This window comes from Andrena cerasifolii, chromosome 2 (assembly GCF_050908995.1).
Source record: "Andrena cerasifolii isolate SP2316 chromosome 2, iyAndCera1_principal, whole genome shotgun sequence".
In the NCBI taxonomy this organism is placed as follows: Eukaryota; Metazoa; Arthropoda; class Insecta; order Hymenoptera; family Andrenidae; genus Andrena; species Andrena cerasifolii.
This window is the reverse complement of record NC_135119.1, coordinates 23,540,528-23,556,394: the sequence shown is the minus strand read 5'-3', so window position 1 is coordinate 23,556,394 and position 15,867 is coordinate 23,540,528. Positions and strand designations below refer to the sequence as shown.

Genomic DNA, 15,867 nt, shown 5'->3' with positions numbered 1-15,867 from the left:
GAATTTTTTAAGCGACATGATATTTTCGTCTTATCGTGGATTTGCACCTTAAGGTGGTAGTTAGGAACGCTTTCGGTCTGTGTCTATTGCACGCATCGAACTTGCAACGTGGAATGCTTTCGATGCTCTTCACACTTGACCATGGCAGGCGACAAATACGTAGCACGATGCTAAGTGCATTGTAAGCACTTACGCTTCGTTTCGCAGGAAAAATTTCTTAAACCAATTTCCAGATGCCCCATGCAAAACCGGGACAGTGATTCCTGGCGGAGGTTCACTTGAAAATATTCCCGGGAAATCACTTACGTTTGGGCGTATTGCGCATAATTAGTATCCACCTTCGATATCATAATTAGTAAAAATATTATATTTATGTAAAATGTTGGGTCTGTCATAGGTGTATTTTCTAAAAATAGTTTAATTTAGAACATTAATTTTGGGTATTAATAATGTTTTTAATTTTTTAAAAAATTTTTTTTTAATTTTTTGGGGCATTAATTATATTAACTTTTATTTTAATTTATAATTGTAAAGATAGAATTTTAATAATTTTGATTAGTATAGAATTTATATTGTTAGGTGTGCTTTCATTGCTTTTTTGTGTAGACTTAAATAATTTTAATGAATGAATTTTTTTTGTTTAGAGTTTCACGGATATCAATTACAATTAATATGATTCTTTATATAAACAATCAAAATGCTAGAGTAGTAAGATTAATATACTAATAGTATTACAGCAACACGATTTGAAACTCAAGTAGTTGGAGTATATTTGATAAACGTTGTAGCCGAATAATTTCTGAAATATTCCAATTTGTGCCATTTTTTACGAAGTGATATTTATCTGAAATCAATTCAGTTGAAAAGTGGATCTAAATAAAATTCTATTGCACAAATAAAGTAGTAAAGGAAACTTATCGGTGAATCTGAAAGTTAGTTAAAAGTAGTTTGAAATTAATTTCTCAATTTGATAAACCGATTGCTCAAAAGATACCGAGGTGAAGTTCTTCAACCTTTCCATCCGCCATCTGCAGCCACGAAATTTGCTTTCTACGTTACGCCTAAGGTAAAAGAGATCAAGGCACCGCGCACAATGGAATACGTGTTACTAAACAATCTTTGCAGCGCGCAACCCGCCCGAAATGTATCGCCACTTGCGCAACAGAAATTTCTATAACACACCACTACACACGAGGGGAATACCAATGTGCTGAGATTCACTGATGGTGCATCGCAGGTTGTTGCAACCTAGCATCAGCGAATCTGAGTGCTGGAATTACAATCTGAGCATTCTCCCCAACCATTTTATTCGTCTCTTTCACTCACCATAGACTCTCATCGATGATGATTAACGAATCCTCTGTTCGACCGAATTCTTCGATACTTCGAAAGCTCCTCTACCGACTTACCTTAAGGGGTTATGCCTAGTCAGGCGGTCGAAAAGAGGCGAATATTTGTGAATTTTTTTTGAAGAAGCGAAAGCGTATATTCTTACAGAACTTTTTGCGCTTAAAAGAGCAACATTTAAAGAACAGTTGGTAATTTTTTCGTGGAAAAATAGTTACGTTTATAATAAAATAACAAGCGACATCCAAGAAGCATTTGTAAAAATTTGGTTTTGCGGTGAGCATCAGATTTTTTCCTGCAAAAATTACGCGAAAAAATCAGGATTTCAAATTTAAATAGCCGCTATTTTGTTTTAAATTAATATTTCGGAAAATTTTCTCCGTCAGTTCTTCAAAAAAAAATTCACAAATATTCGCCTCTTTACGACCGCCTGACTAGGCATAACCCCCTAACCCATTAACAGCTCCTGTTGCATAAACGCAGCATTAAAATTAATATTTTTTTTAATTAGTGCAAATGGAATGAAAATCCTAGCATACTTATTCTAATGCTTAGCCGGAAATGACTTATCGAAGGACAATAATGCAAAGTTGGAATACACACTGTCCGCCCTTCGTCTTGACCAAGGCCCAGACTTGCAACTAGCATTTGAACAGTGCAGACAAGTATCATTAATTTTAATATATAAAGCAGAATGTGTTTGTGTTTGTCTGTCGCCTGAAAACTTTCGAACGGTCAACTCTGGGGCCACGGAATGTGTCCCGGTTCATTGTGCCTAGCTAATCCAGATAACTATTTTCAAAAAAAAAAAAAAAATTTTTTTTTGTAAAATCAGGATCTAAATTTCGGGCGAAGCCGAGTATTAAAGCTAGTACTACTCTATTTATTGTTCCTTATTCAATCCAGTCCCATTCAGGGGCGGATTTAGAGATTTCCTACCGCCCTTTTCGCGAAGTATTATCAAATATTTTAATTTAAAAAATTCGAAGCAATCTCAAAATTAATTCAATATGGCAAACTCACGTATGAATTATTGCTAATTCGCTATATGAATGACAAGTGAATTGTTTTCAAAATAGTCTCAGCCTCTGTGTTTAAACCTTTCCAAATTTCTTTCGCTGAAAATTTGTCGCTGCCCAAAATTCGCCACGCCACGCTGCAGCCACTTAGCCGACACACAAATCCGCCCCTGATCCCATTCTCATTTCGTTAACCCTACTATTTCTCCTTCCCCTCCATCGCATTAAGGCGGGTCCAGGCTAAACGCGCGTTCGACGACCGTCGGTGCAATAAATTAATCAAAGCTTCAACATCGTCAGCTAATATTCAACAAAAAACTTCAAACCGTCTTGCCTCTTCTATGCGCAGGTAATTTAACAATTTGTTGCCCGTGTAAATGCTTCTACTTATTAATACTGATATAACCTCATTAACTCCGCTTTTTCTTCGATAAATGATGATTTCTAATGAATGCAGCACCGGCGATTTTAATACGGAACGAAACTGTTTCGCGCGGTTTAGTCCGCACCTTTAAATACCCAACTAAACTAACAAGGGAACACCGCGAACCCGGCCCCACCGATTGGAACGCAACTTTGTGCGTTTCATTTGGGCCCTACCGCCCTTTAAGGGGGTGAAAACTAAACGCAAAGTCAAACGGTCACTTCCACTTTTTCGCGTATAACTCCTAAAGTACAACAGACAGAAAAAAATGTTTCAAACAAAAGTTCAATGGTGCGATAAACTTTAGAAACTAGCATTAACAAAATTTTGAAAAGAGTTAAAAAAAATATATATAACTGATGGAAAAAACTTTTTTCAAAATTTTGTTAACACAAATTTGTAGCGCATATCGCACCATTAAACTTTTGTTTGAAACATTTTTTTCTGTCCGCTGTACTTTACGAGTTACACGCGAAAAAGTGGAAGTGCCAATTTGACTTTGCGGTTAGTTTTCCCCCGCTTAAAGGGCGACAGGGCCCAAATGAAAGACCCCGTTCTTCCTATTCTGAATCACTCTAAGAACCCACAAAGTTGCGCTCCAATCGGTGAGTCCGGGTTCGCGGTGTTCCCTTGTAAGTTCCAATCAGATTTAGGCAAAGCTCCACTCGCACTAGACGCGCATTCCAAGCTCCCACCACGGCGACGTTAGACCCCCTAACTGGCCCAAACGCTGCCACCTAGAACTCCCAATTGCATCCACCACATTCGTCGCGTCCCTTCCATTTTTTTCTTCTTCGATCCTATTTTATTCCTCATTGAGCGCGAGTGCTCTTCGGACGCGCCGCCGGTAACGCGCTCAATAATCGAGTCGATTCATCACGGCTATTGTTATCTTGTTTCGGAGCAAGGAAGGAATAAAGAAGGAGAACATTTCCGTATCAAAGTTCACCGAAGGATTATGCACAGAGCATTGGCGTGCGGCGTGGATGCGTCAATAGACAGGAGCGGTGGGGGAAGTTGTCCCGGCCTCTCACGGCGGCCAGGTATAAGGAACTCTGGTTGGTCCCAGGTGCGCTCAGTCCACCTTTCGGTAGTTGCCATCGTCTTAAAAGTGGCTGGCCCACATATCATCCCCTTAGTAATCCTCGACGCGCGTTACCGTTCGCGTCGACCGACCAGCCACGGGGGAGAGAACGATAAACCGAGGCAGCCACTCGATCACGCTCGATACGCACACGCTGGCCCCCCGATCGATCGGTTTAGTCGGATTTTCACGCTTGCCCCGGTGAGTTTTCCCACTTTCCACGAGGACCTGCTCCTCCGAAGTGGCCGCGGCCTTTATTCCGCTTTATTCTCCGTTTTCTTTCGCTTCATCTCGGCTCGCTCGCTTTCTTTTTCACGCGTAACACACTTTCATCGAGCGCGGTTCGAGCTCGCAGCGCGGAGCTGCCGGAGGACTTCGCGTCGCGTAGGTTCCTCGAGCCTCTGATATTTCGGTTCCCGAAGCAAGCAGGGCTCCGTTCCTCGCGTATGTATTTCGGTGCGAGGGTGGGATTTTTAGGTAGTGGAACTTTGTGTAATGGAACGGTGAACGATCGGCGTAAAGTTCTTTCGCGCGTTAATTAGAACCGATACTTTGCTGGCTGCCGGTTGGATAATCGGTTTGGTACAGTGGCTTGGCTCCCTGAGTGATTTGCTTGTGGCCTGTAATTGAATATAGAATCGAATTTGTAGAAAAATACTCCACAAGCGGTTTTTATTTTTCTCCCGCTTTCCTGTGCTTCGAGTCGAGCACTGTTTTAAACCGAGGATGGTGTTCGAGATGCTTTACGCAGCCGACGTGATTTTTTGTGGTTTCTAACGATCGTGCGTCGGATCGGTGAGACGGAAGTCGATTGAAAGTTACGGGAAGCTTTAGAGCACTTTCTACGAATCACGTCGTTTGAAACGTTCCAGAAATTTAAATAAAAATAATTGTTGAGTTTTTTAATTGTTCGAGATAAAAAGAATGGTTGATTTCAAGCGTAGTAATTAATTAAGAGAGAAGGGAAGTCGAAAGTGTTTATTTATCGTTGATTTTTGATTTCGGAATTGAAACAGATTCGTTTCTCCGAGATTTTTTAATGGTACCACGGGTGAATCTTTTAAAGCCACTTGAACTGTTACGAGACTCCGCGAGCAACGACTTTCCAATGTTTCCTTTCCAACCATGTTACCCGCTTCGAACATTTCCGAATTGCTTCTGACGCACGTGTGTTTTTCTTTTCTTTTTTCGTTCCTTTGCCGCGGGCAGACCGAGCACGACGGAACCCATCGTCGATCGCCGCAGAATGGGTAAGCCAAAAACATCCAACCAAATTCTATTCTCACTCTCCCGTGTCCGCCAAATTGCTGAAGTCCGCGGCGCCGCTTCGGCTCGCTTAATTACGAGTGAAACGAAATTTCCTTGCGACTGTATTAGCTAATCGAAGCGAAACTTTCACCGCGCCAACCCATTTCACCGTCCACGTTGACACGGAGACTGACTCGAAACAAATTCTTGCGTCTGATACGAAGATTAAGGCGCTGGAATCACACAGCTACGAACCGCGAATTTTATTCCAGGGCAAAAATAATTTAGCGCGCCGAACATTGAATTGAAAGGTTACGTGCAAGTGTCGTTAACGCTACTCTCGTCCTAGGCCTTCTAACTTTTAAGAGCTATGCGTAGCACACCTGTTTCGACGGAAGCCGTCGAATTGACGGAGGCTAATTGCATAAATAATCCAGATATATTTGCTTTATTCGTGAAATTATTAATGCACTAATGAAACAGCGACAGAAATGTCCCTACTAAGTAGAAATCATATTTGCTGCTTTGTGGATAAGCACGAGAATGAAGAACGATCTTCAATAGCTACCACTTCTCCGATAATTTCTGGGAAAATACTTTTCACTTATTAGTAATTTATTTAGCAGCTCAATATTGTATATACTTAAGGGGACCTGCCGGTCTGGAGCCCCCCAAAATAGGTGATCTTTAGGAATTAATTAAAGGAAAACTGCTATATATAATTTAATGGGAATTTTTGCGTTGTATTAAGGACGTCTTAAATTATAGAAATATATTTTTTGTTGTATAATTAATCTTTGCAGACGGCACTGGGGAGTCGTTAAAGTCAAGGCGTTAAGAAATTGATCCAAATCGGTGGGATCTAATATCTCCAAAAGTTATTATCCGATTCGACTGAACCTTTTTTTATTTAGAAGAATATACTTCTGGTTAGGAGAGAAATCAGAACAAATTACAAAAATGACGTTTTTTAAGAAAATAACGACACTCGAAGTTTTGAAATCACTTTCCCTATACTTTTCACCCTTTCAACGGCTTTGAAAATTATAAATTTCCAATTTTTGTATTTCTTTCTGGTTTCCCTTCTAGCCAGGAGTATATTCTTCAAAGTAAAAAAAGTTTCAGTCGAATCGGGTAATAACTTTTGGAGATACAGTAACTTCGGGAATTTTACGAATTTCAACAAATCCTTTTAAACGCGTATTCCTAAAATCTCGACTATTCGAAAATGAAATAAAAAAACCGACTTTTAGACCGGAACCTCCCCTTAAGTCATATTTAAACTGGATAAATCGATGCTGCAAAGACAACGCCCACTGTCGTTTACCCGCGAATTTGACGTGTGTTCGTCGGCGAAGCAATAAATTAATTTAAAATGCAGATCGACTAATCACTTCTAACCGAGGTGTAAAAAGTTATCGAGCATATCGCCTGTAAGTCACAGCGACACGAGCTAATTATTCGCCGAGTATTTGGTTAATTTCTTTAACTAATTCTCAGCAAGAACTCGCGTGAACGTCTCGGGGCCCGTTTTTTTCCCCGGCGAATAATATTCCTCGCGGCGCGGCGAGCTAACGCGGATCACGAGCTTAACGGAAGCGGCCTAGCACACTTGCAGAGTGGAATAAGAAGCGTGGCATGAATTAATGCGGTGGCGGGCGGCTCTAGCCGCGTCTAATCGCCGGTTTTAAAGAGGAAATTTCATCGCGTCACGAGGATGTCCTCTGCCTCCCGACGACGGCCGCCGGCCACTCTCTAAGGGTCATTGCCCACGACATTGATACCCCCTCGATCATTGAATCGCCATCCTCGTTACGGAGGAAGCGCCGGCCGGAATGGTGAACGAATTAATTACACGACAGAGGCCAATCGACATTGCGCCGAGTTAATTGACTGTTTAACGTGCCACGTGATTCATCGGACCCGCGCGCCTGTCGAAGCTTATTTATTTATTCATCCCGAATGGATTATCATTCGCTTGGCCCTACGGCCCCGCGAAAGACCAATGACACCGAAGGCCACCGGGTGCTCTCGTTGGATCGTTTGTGACAATTGCGTCAGCAAGAAAACAAATATGAATTTGGTTACGTGTGACGACCGCTGCCGAAAGCAGTAAACTAACTGTCAGCGGACCCGTGGGCCTCTGTGAGTGTTTGTCTATACCTGACTGACAGGGTAAAAGACAGAACGCGGGCCTGTTCCTTTATCTCAAGTGGCAACGGACTTGTCGTATTGCCTTCGCGTTTTCTCTTCACTTCGAGTCTTGCCTTCAGTGCAGACGTCCTTCCAAGCTTAGTTTAAGGAGGTTCCGGTGTAGAGCCCCCAAAATAGGTGATCTTTAGGAATTAATTAAAGGAAAACTACTATATATAATTTAATGGGACTTTTTGCATTGTATTAAGGATGTCTTAAGTTATAGAAATATATTTTTTGTTTTGTAATTAATCATTACAGACGGCGCTGGCGAGTCGTTAAAGTCAAGGCGTGACAAAATTCATCCAAATCGGTGGGACCTGTATCACCAAAAGTTATTATCCGATTCGACTGAAACTTTTTTTTATTTTGAAGAATATACTTCTGGCTAGGGGGGAAACCAGAACAAATTACAAAAATAACATTTTTTTTAGAAAATAACGACACTTAACGTTTGAAATCACTTTTTCCCTATATTTTTCACCCTTTCAACACCTTTGAAAATTATAAATTTTCAATTTTCGTATTTTTTTCTGGTTTCCCTCCTAGCCAGAACTATATTCTTCAAAGTAAAAAGAGTTTCAGTCGAATCGGATGATAACTTTTGGAGATACAGGTCCCACCGTTTTGAGAACACTGTTTCGAGAAAAACGCGTTTAAAGTTGGGGGTGTTTCGAGAAAAACGCGTTTAAGGGTGTTACCCATGCATTTGCCGCTACTCAAATGCCTGTGACTTCGGGAATTTTACGAATTTCAACAAATCCTTTTAAACACGCATTCCTAAAAGGTTGAACATTCGGAAAATGAAATAAAAAAAAATCGACTTTTAGACCGGAATCTCCCCTTAATAAACGAGAGTTTCAAAAGAATAAGTATTTTGTGGTTTATTCAGCAACCTATTTCCATTAGCTCTCACATTTGTAATGGACCCGCTTTTTTGCGCGACATTGTGTCTCGCGAAGTAGATTCAGGAGTGATGGCTCAGTGACGGCTGCGCAAGGCCATTTAGTCAGTTAATGAGATTTATAGCGAGTGGGTTGTTTTTGACTGGTGAAAAGAACGTCCTTCGCATCTTGGTAGAAAGAGGCCGTGGATTTTAACCACGTGGATGCGAAGTCCAGACGCGTCTCCACTGATACAGCGGCCTTAAGGAGGAACACCACTGTGACGGCCGAAAAGTAAGCCATTTTTAAGAATTATTTTTCAGGAATAATATACAGTTTTCATAGAAAAATTTTATTACCTATCGTTAGTGCGCTGTCTTAAGAGGCTATATAAAAAAAATAATTAGGAAAACATCCATAAATTTTAATATATTAATTAATCCATCTAGACCCCCCACGCGAGCTGGTCGAAGGTGTAACTATGGAACAGCAGGTCCGAAATCAAATTTATTTTTTTTTATATAAACTACATGAGTGTAGTTTCCGTTGTACGTGTCGATTTCTTAAACAAATTATTTTTGTAAAAATGGTGCGCTTTAGAAGAAAAGTTTCGAAAATCCGCGGATAAGATGGACAGTTTTTCGAGCGTATTTCAAAAAATTTGTTTTCAATCAAAGAATCCGTACGAACAACGGAAACTACACTCATATAGTTTATAACAAAAAAATGAAATTCGATTTCGGACCTGCTGTTCCATAGTTACACCTTCGAACAGCTCGCGTGGGGGGGTCTAGAAGATTAATTAATACATTAAAATTTACGGATGTTTTTCCATTTATTTTTTTTATATATAGTCTCTTAAGACAGCGTACTAAAGGTAGGTAATAAATTTGTTTGATGAAAACTGTAAATTATTCCTGAAAAAAATTCTTAAAAATGGCTTACTTTTCCGGCCGTCGCAGTGGTGTTCCCCCTTAAGAGATTTAGGCTAGCATGCGTCGCCGGTTCCGTCTTTGATCCCCGAAGCTAGAGATCCCACGCGGAGAAGTACTTACTTACGTCTGACATTCGCGAACGAGTCCAGGCTCTGTCTCTCTATCCTTTTTTGCTTTCGAACTTTCTACCAGTAGCACAGATGCGTCGCGTATAGTCAGATTCACAAATCGGTGCTGGACAAGGATTACTACGCGAGTAAATTATTCACGAAGCTGGCATACCTTTCGCGCGCTCGTCACAATAATTTACGACATTCTAATTTAAAAAATTGATGGGCCCCCTCGTGATGCTCGCCAGCCACGATCCTCTGCGGTAGCGCTTGGGTGTCGTGTGCTTGATCTGTCCAGCATTGCGGAACTGTACGTAGCGTAAAAGGTATTAAGGACATTAACATATCCTTAGCCTGCGCATGTGGCAGCGCCATCGACTTCTCGAGTCTTTTTCTGGCTCTGGTAATTGTAACCATCCAATTGATAGCAAGTAATAAATTCCACGCAGATAATTCTAGCGCGCAGTGGTTAAAAATTAATTTTACACTGCCAACGGTGACGGGAAAAGATTGCTCCGTTAGAGAGATTTCAGTTTCATAGGGATCGCACTGTATAGACTAGTGGTGATAACGTAAGGTAGGTCTGTCGCGCGGATATGTATGTGAAAATATGAATTTTAATCTGTCCTTTGTTCGCCGCTGTTGATCGAAGTGAAAATAATTGCAGAGGCCTTGTAGATAACACTGTCAGTGCCAAAATTAGTTCTTTTTTTATCGGAAAATGTTCTGTGAAAATGCAATTATTGTAATCTTCCTTTGGAAATAAGTAACCAGTACATACTGGTAAATGGTGCCGCTGGTAAACTTTGGACACACCAGCGGTACCTACCACCCCAAAGTCACTTCTGTAGAAAACAATGTAGACAGAATTGGCACTTGCAGCGCTTGTAAATTTAAGCGGATGGCAGATTCAGTTCTCTCTACAATTAAGGGGTTATACCTAGTCAGGCGGCCGAAAAGAGGCGAATGTTTGTGAATTTTTTTGGAAAAAGCGGAAGCATATATTCTTTCAAAACTTTTTGCATTTAAAAGAGCAATATTTAAGGAACATTTGGTAATTTTTTTGTAGAAAAATATTTAAGTTTATAGTAAAGTAACAACCCATATCCAAGAAGCCTTTTTAAAAATTTGCTTTTACGGTGAGCACTGCCATTCGGAACCAGGTTTTCTATAATCAAAAACCGAAAAAGATTTCGTTAGTATATTAATGTATCTTCCGATTGACGGAGAGAATTTTCCGAAATATTAATTTAAAACAAAATGGCAGCTATTTAAAGTTGAAATCCTGATTTTTCGTGCAAAAGTCAGGCGAAAAAATCAGGATTTCAAATTTAAATAGCCGCTATTTTGTTTTAAATTAATATTAAAAAGAATAAGGTCGAGAATCGCGAAAATTCCCGAAATCAGCGATTTTCGACCTTATTTTGCGATCTCTAAACGTTTGTAGCTCGGAGCAACGTTAACCGATTTTGATGAAATTTTAGGCACGCATACAACTTACTGCAATCTATAAACTTTTTTTTTTAATTTTCATTACAAGCTCACAAAAAAAAAGTTTAAAAATCGACCTTTACTATTCTTTTCGCTATTCCAACCAAATACATTTTTTTTCAAAACGACCAAATACGTCATTTAGCAAACTAATCCTTCTAGCTTCTAAAAAAACTCAAGTCGTTTGGACCAATTCTAAAAGAGTTATGCGATTTTAAAAAGTGTCCAACTAATCCTTCTAGCTTCTAAAAAAAAACTCAAGTCGTTTGGACCAATTCTAAAAAAGTTATGCGATTTTAAAAAGTGTCCAACTAATCCTTCTAGCTTCTAAAAAAAAACTCAAGTCGTTTGGACCAATTCTAAACAAGTTATGCGATTTTAAAAAGTGTCCAACTAATCCTTCTAGCTTCTAAAAAAAAACTCAAGTCGTTTGGACCAATTCTAAAAAAGCCATGCGATTTTAAAAAGTATCCGAATATTAACGCGAGTCACTGTACCTTTCTTTGCAATCAACTTCCCTACATAATGTCGCAATTCTCTGTCCAAGTATAACATATATAAAAAAAAAAAAAACGCCCCTTCCATTCGCTCAATTATTTAACACGCAGGTTCCTCTAGAAATCGTCACTTCATCCGCTCGCCGTGGAACTCTAACGAGCCTATTTGGGCGCGAATTTTACTATCCACGTCGAAGCTCGGCGAATAAAAACTGTTAACGCGAACTGCAAATTGACTGCGGGTCTACAGGGAAGTTGTCGCTGGGATAACAACCGAAACCTTTCGTGGTAATGGAAGCGTTCGTAGATTAACGGAGGACACGAGCTAGTATAATGATCCGAGGGCAAACGAATGGGCGAGAAAGTGTTAATGAAAGCGGGGGGGGTGTCTCGACGAGCCGCTAGATAAAAAAATCAACGCGAAATGCCGACGGTGGAAGCAGGTTGCGGCGACTTTCTGCCCGGCCCGTTTCGTCCAGCACTGTTTTCCAGACTCAGTGTAAACACTTGCTGTTTGCCGAGCGTCGTGTTCTTCTGGGAAAATCTTGTACGCAGAAATCGATAAGTCTCAGCGGCATTTGTCATCGAGCGTGCATCGATCATCGGGCGAATTTTTTTAGTGGATGGTGGTTGCTTGGAAGAATCCTCCGCCTCTAGCTGTCTTCTCGGTAGATCCGCTTATCTTTGAGACTGCCGGGGGGGTGTTTAATCGCTCGTGTTCTGAGAATCACAAATGCACTTAGCGCTGATGAATGGCACCTTTCTTGATAACGAACACACTTCTATTAATTTCAATTTAGTCCTCAGCTTCTCCTGCAACTAGGATCTCAGTTTTCTTTCCTGTTACGTTTGCTTGGAGTGCTACTATTTAAATTAGGATAGTAGGTAGCCAGTAGTGTTGTATGAAGCTCGAGTCTTCAAAGCTTTAAGCCTTAACCTTAATGACTCGGCCTTTAAGGCTAATATCATATGAAGCTCGAGCTCTCGAAGTTCGAGGTTCAAGCATTGAGGCTCAAGCCTCCAAGCTGAAGGCTCTTGTGTTTAATAGTAATGAAGTTAACTCCGAGTCCTTGATATTATATCTTATTTTGTGCAACCACTATTGTAAAACGTTAAAATTAAACACAGAGAAAGATGCTTCGAGCCTTCGAGCTTGAAGACTCGAGCTTTAAAGGCTAGAGCTCTCACGGCTACAGGTAGTGTTCCTTCTCGAGAATTTCTCGAGAAATTTTATAATTGTTTACTTCTTATTTCTCGAGAAATACTATAATTTATACTATATATATATATATTTTTTTTGGTTTTAAAATTTATTTTTAAATAGCACAATGCGTCTAATGTAGCGTCAGCGAATGTATTTTTTTTGTGGCAAAATCTGGTACTGTTATATATATATAGTCAAAATATAACAGTACCAGATTTTGCCACAAAAAAGAAATACATTCGCTGACGCTACATTAGACGCATTGTGCTATTTAAAAATAAATTTTAAAACCAAAAAGTAGTGTTTCGCTTTGTACAAATTTTGTATTAAATAAATAAATTTACCAATTATATTTAATATCTATTTTTTCGTGTCTTAAATTAGACAGGAATAATCATTTAGTTAAAGTTTTCTTCTGTTTCTGATAAATATTAATTTTTACATTTTTTTAAATATAATTTTTGCAATGTTTTTTTCAATTTCTCGAGAATTCTCAAGAAATATGATCTCATTTCTGATTTCTCGAGAATCAAAAAATATGGAGAAATCAGGAACACTAGCTACAGGGTTCGAGCCTTAAAGGTTCGAGCCTTTAGAGTTTGAACCGCGACTCGAGCTCTTGAAGCTCACGGCCCGAAGCTCATTTCAACAACACTAGTACCCAGGGCAATAATTAATTTGCCATAAGGTACGAGAACACCTATCCACCAATACGATAACAATAACAGCTTGACAGTAGCGCTTGGTACACCCTTAATTATACCCCGAAGCTTAATAATCCCTGCACCGGTGCCTGATAAATTCGAGAATGCCGAGCACGGTTTCGTTATTTAATTCAACTCCGCCGCAAATAGAAGACAGAGGCACTGCATTGAATTTCTCATTTCCATTTTAAATCGAATTAACCCAGCTCTGTCTCGCGGCATTATCCCGCGCTAGCCTCGCAGTTGCATAACTTCGATGCAGATCGGCAATAGAAAAAAGGTTAACAACGCTGATAGCGGTTAGAGAAACGCGAACTCTGCGCGTACGAAGTAGGTACCAACTGTCCCAGTCGTAGGTTACAGTTTCCCGCTTCGCCCAGATTCTTTGTGTGCCCGATATGAATCTCCAACTATGTAATAATGCTAACCGGTGGACAGGTATCGCGGCTGCCTCGTTTGTTCCGAAATTTGCATACAAACTGGCCAGGCTGATTGGGGTCGATTGAGTTTTTTCCTTAATTATCGCCGGGCGCAAAGTTCCTGACCCCGGCGGCCGAATTCGGGCGGGGGTCCCCTTTGTTCGATGTTCGAATGGAGGTCGAACGATTTCCATACGACGCTCGTCGCAGCGCGAGGAATCGCGGCCGCGGATCTCTGTTGTTCTCTTCGCCGCCCGGCGCATTATAAATTAAAATCCCAGCGCCGCGAATGGAAATCGGAGAGCTTTTCCGCGTTTTAAAGCATTCGTCCAATTAATGCTTCACCTGTGTAACGGCATCCGGAACGAACGATTCAATTTACGAGCCATTATTGCCGATGTAAATGACCGGCGGATGCACAAGGTGCTTCGATTATTATTATTAACAATTGCCTTTCGATTGTTCTCGCAGGCGAACGGTATGAGCGCAGCGTATCCCTTTTGCATTCAATCGGGAATGGATGATGACTCGAAACGATTCGAAGCTAGGATATTTGTTATTGGTTCTCGTTTTTAGTGGAAGCTCGTCTGTGCTTTTCGTTTTCGTGCGGTTTTTGGGATTGTATCAGGCGGGGTTGCGAACTTGCTTCGATAGTTGCTCTGTGAGATTAGAGGATTTATTAGATTAGTTGGAAGAATACAAATAGTTAACTGATAAGGGGCCATTCTACTTTAATCGGTCGATATATTAAGATACTTTTAATGATTTTTTTCTCAATAAATACAACATGTAACGAAGCAAATCTTTTTGGGATTTATTAAGCTACTCTTATATTGTACAAGAAAAATTTAAAAAGAATTTTTGTAATTTGTTTTAAATGTTTTTTTTTATAATGAAGAAATCACCTGCGCCACGGATACACTTTTTTCTTGAGTTCTCATATTGACGCTGTAAAAAATATTTAAAAGAAATTAAAAAATTGTTTTAAATTTTTTTTGTATAATATAAAAGTAGCTGAATAAATATCAAAAAGCTTTATTTCGTTATATGTTATATTTACTGAGAAAAATATCTTTGAAAATATCTTAACTTTCGGCCGAGCAAAGTAGAATGGCTCCTTAAGGGGGAACACCACTGTGACGGCCGGAAAGGTAAACCATTGTTAAGAATTTTTTCAGGAATAATTTACAGTTTTCATAGAAAATTGTTATTACCTACCTTTAGTACGCTGTCTTAAGAGACTATATAAAAATAAATAAATAGAAAAACATCCATAAATTTTAATATATTAATTAATCTTCTAGACCCCCCACGCGAGCTGTTCGAAGGTGTAACTATGGAACAGCAGGTCCGAAATCAAATTTAATTTTTTTGTTATAAACTATATGAGTGTAGTTTCCGTTGTTCGTACGGATTCTTTGGTTGCAAACAAACTTTTTGAAATACGCTCGAAAAACTGTCCATCTTATCCGCGGATTTTCGAAACTTTTCTTCTAAGGCGCACTATTTTTACAAAAATAATTTGTTTAAGAAATCGGCACGTACAACGGAAACTACACTCATATAGTTTATAAAAAAAAAATTAAATTTGATTTCGGACCTGCTGTTCCATAGTTACACCTTCGACCAGCTCGCGTGGGAGGGTCTAGAAGATTAATTAATATATTAAAATTTATGGATGTTTTTCTATTAATTTTTTTCTGCATAGTCTCTTAAGACAGCGTACTAAAGGTAGGTGATCAAAATTTCCTATGAAAACTGTATATTATTCCTGAAAAAAATTCATAAAAATGGCTTACTTTCCCGGCCGTCACCCCCTTAAGGTCATCTTTAGGTATTTCAAGGTTTATTTAACCATCCCAACTTTCCTTTCTTTCTCGCGTTCCTTATGCAGGAGGTAGCGAAGCTCGCCCATCTTCCATTTTCTTCGCATTAATTTCAAAGGAAAAACAGGCCTGATAATTCGAGCACCGTATACATGAATGTATATCAAATGGCATTAGGCTTATCGTACTGCAAGTTGTCTTACGTGGCTAACTTTGCACTTCGTTGCTCTAGTCGTTATTGTGTACGTGCCATAATTGCAATGCAAAAAGTGGTGGCGTTCCACAGCCTTTAAGGTTTAGTGGCCGATTAATGGGTGCGCGTATCGCAACAACAGTCTCTAGCACACAAAGAAGCGATCACTTACCATTTGCCCGTCCCATTCGCGGAGGACTGTGATCCGAGAGATCGAAACAGGCATTCAGCTTCTTTGCACTATGACCAGGTGAATAATCTTTCCTTTCGTAGCCACACCGCGATTTCC

General features: G+C 39.8%; 1 protein-coding gene across 4 annotated transcripts in view; it reads left to right on the top strand.

The window, feature by feature from the left end:
- Far1 (fatty acyl-CoA reductase 1) overlaps positions 1 to 15,867 on the top strand; it is a 61,018-nt gene that overhangs the window by 17,687 nt on the left and 27,464 nt on the right. The window contains exon 1 of one of the 4 annotated variants that reach the window (XM_076831038.1): positions 3,864 to 4,075. The exons of 2 other annotated variants lie outside the window; for them this stretch is intronic. The gene's annotated coding sequence lies outside the window, so the exon portion shown is untranslated. Of the gene's footprint in view, positions 1 to 3,863; positions 4,076 to 4,969; positions 5,125 to 15,867 lie in introns of those variants that run through there. One more of the 4 variants, XM_076831040.1, reaches the window with a different exon arrangement.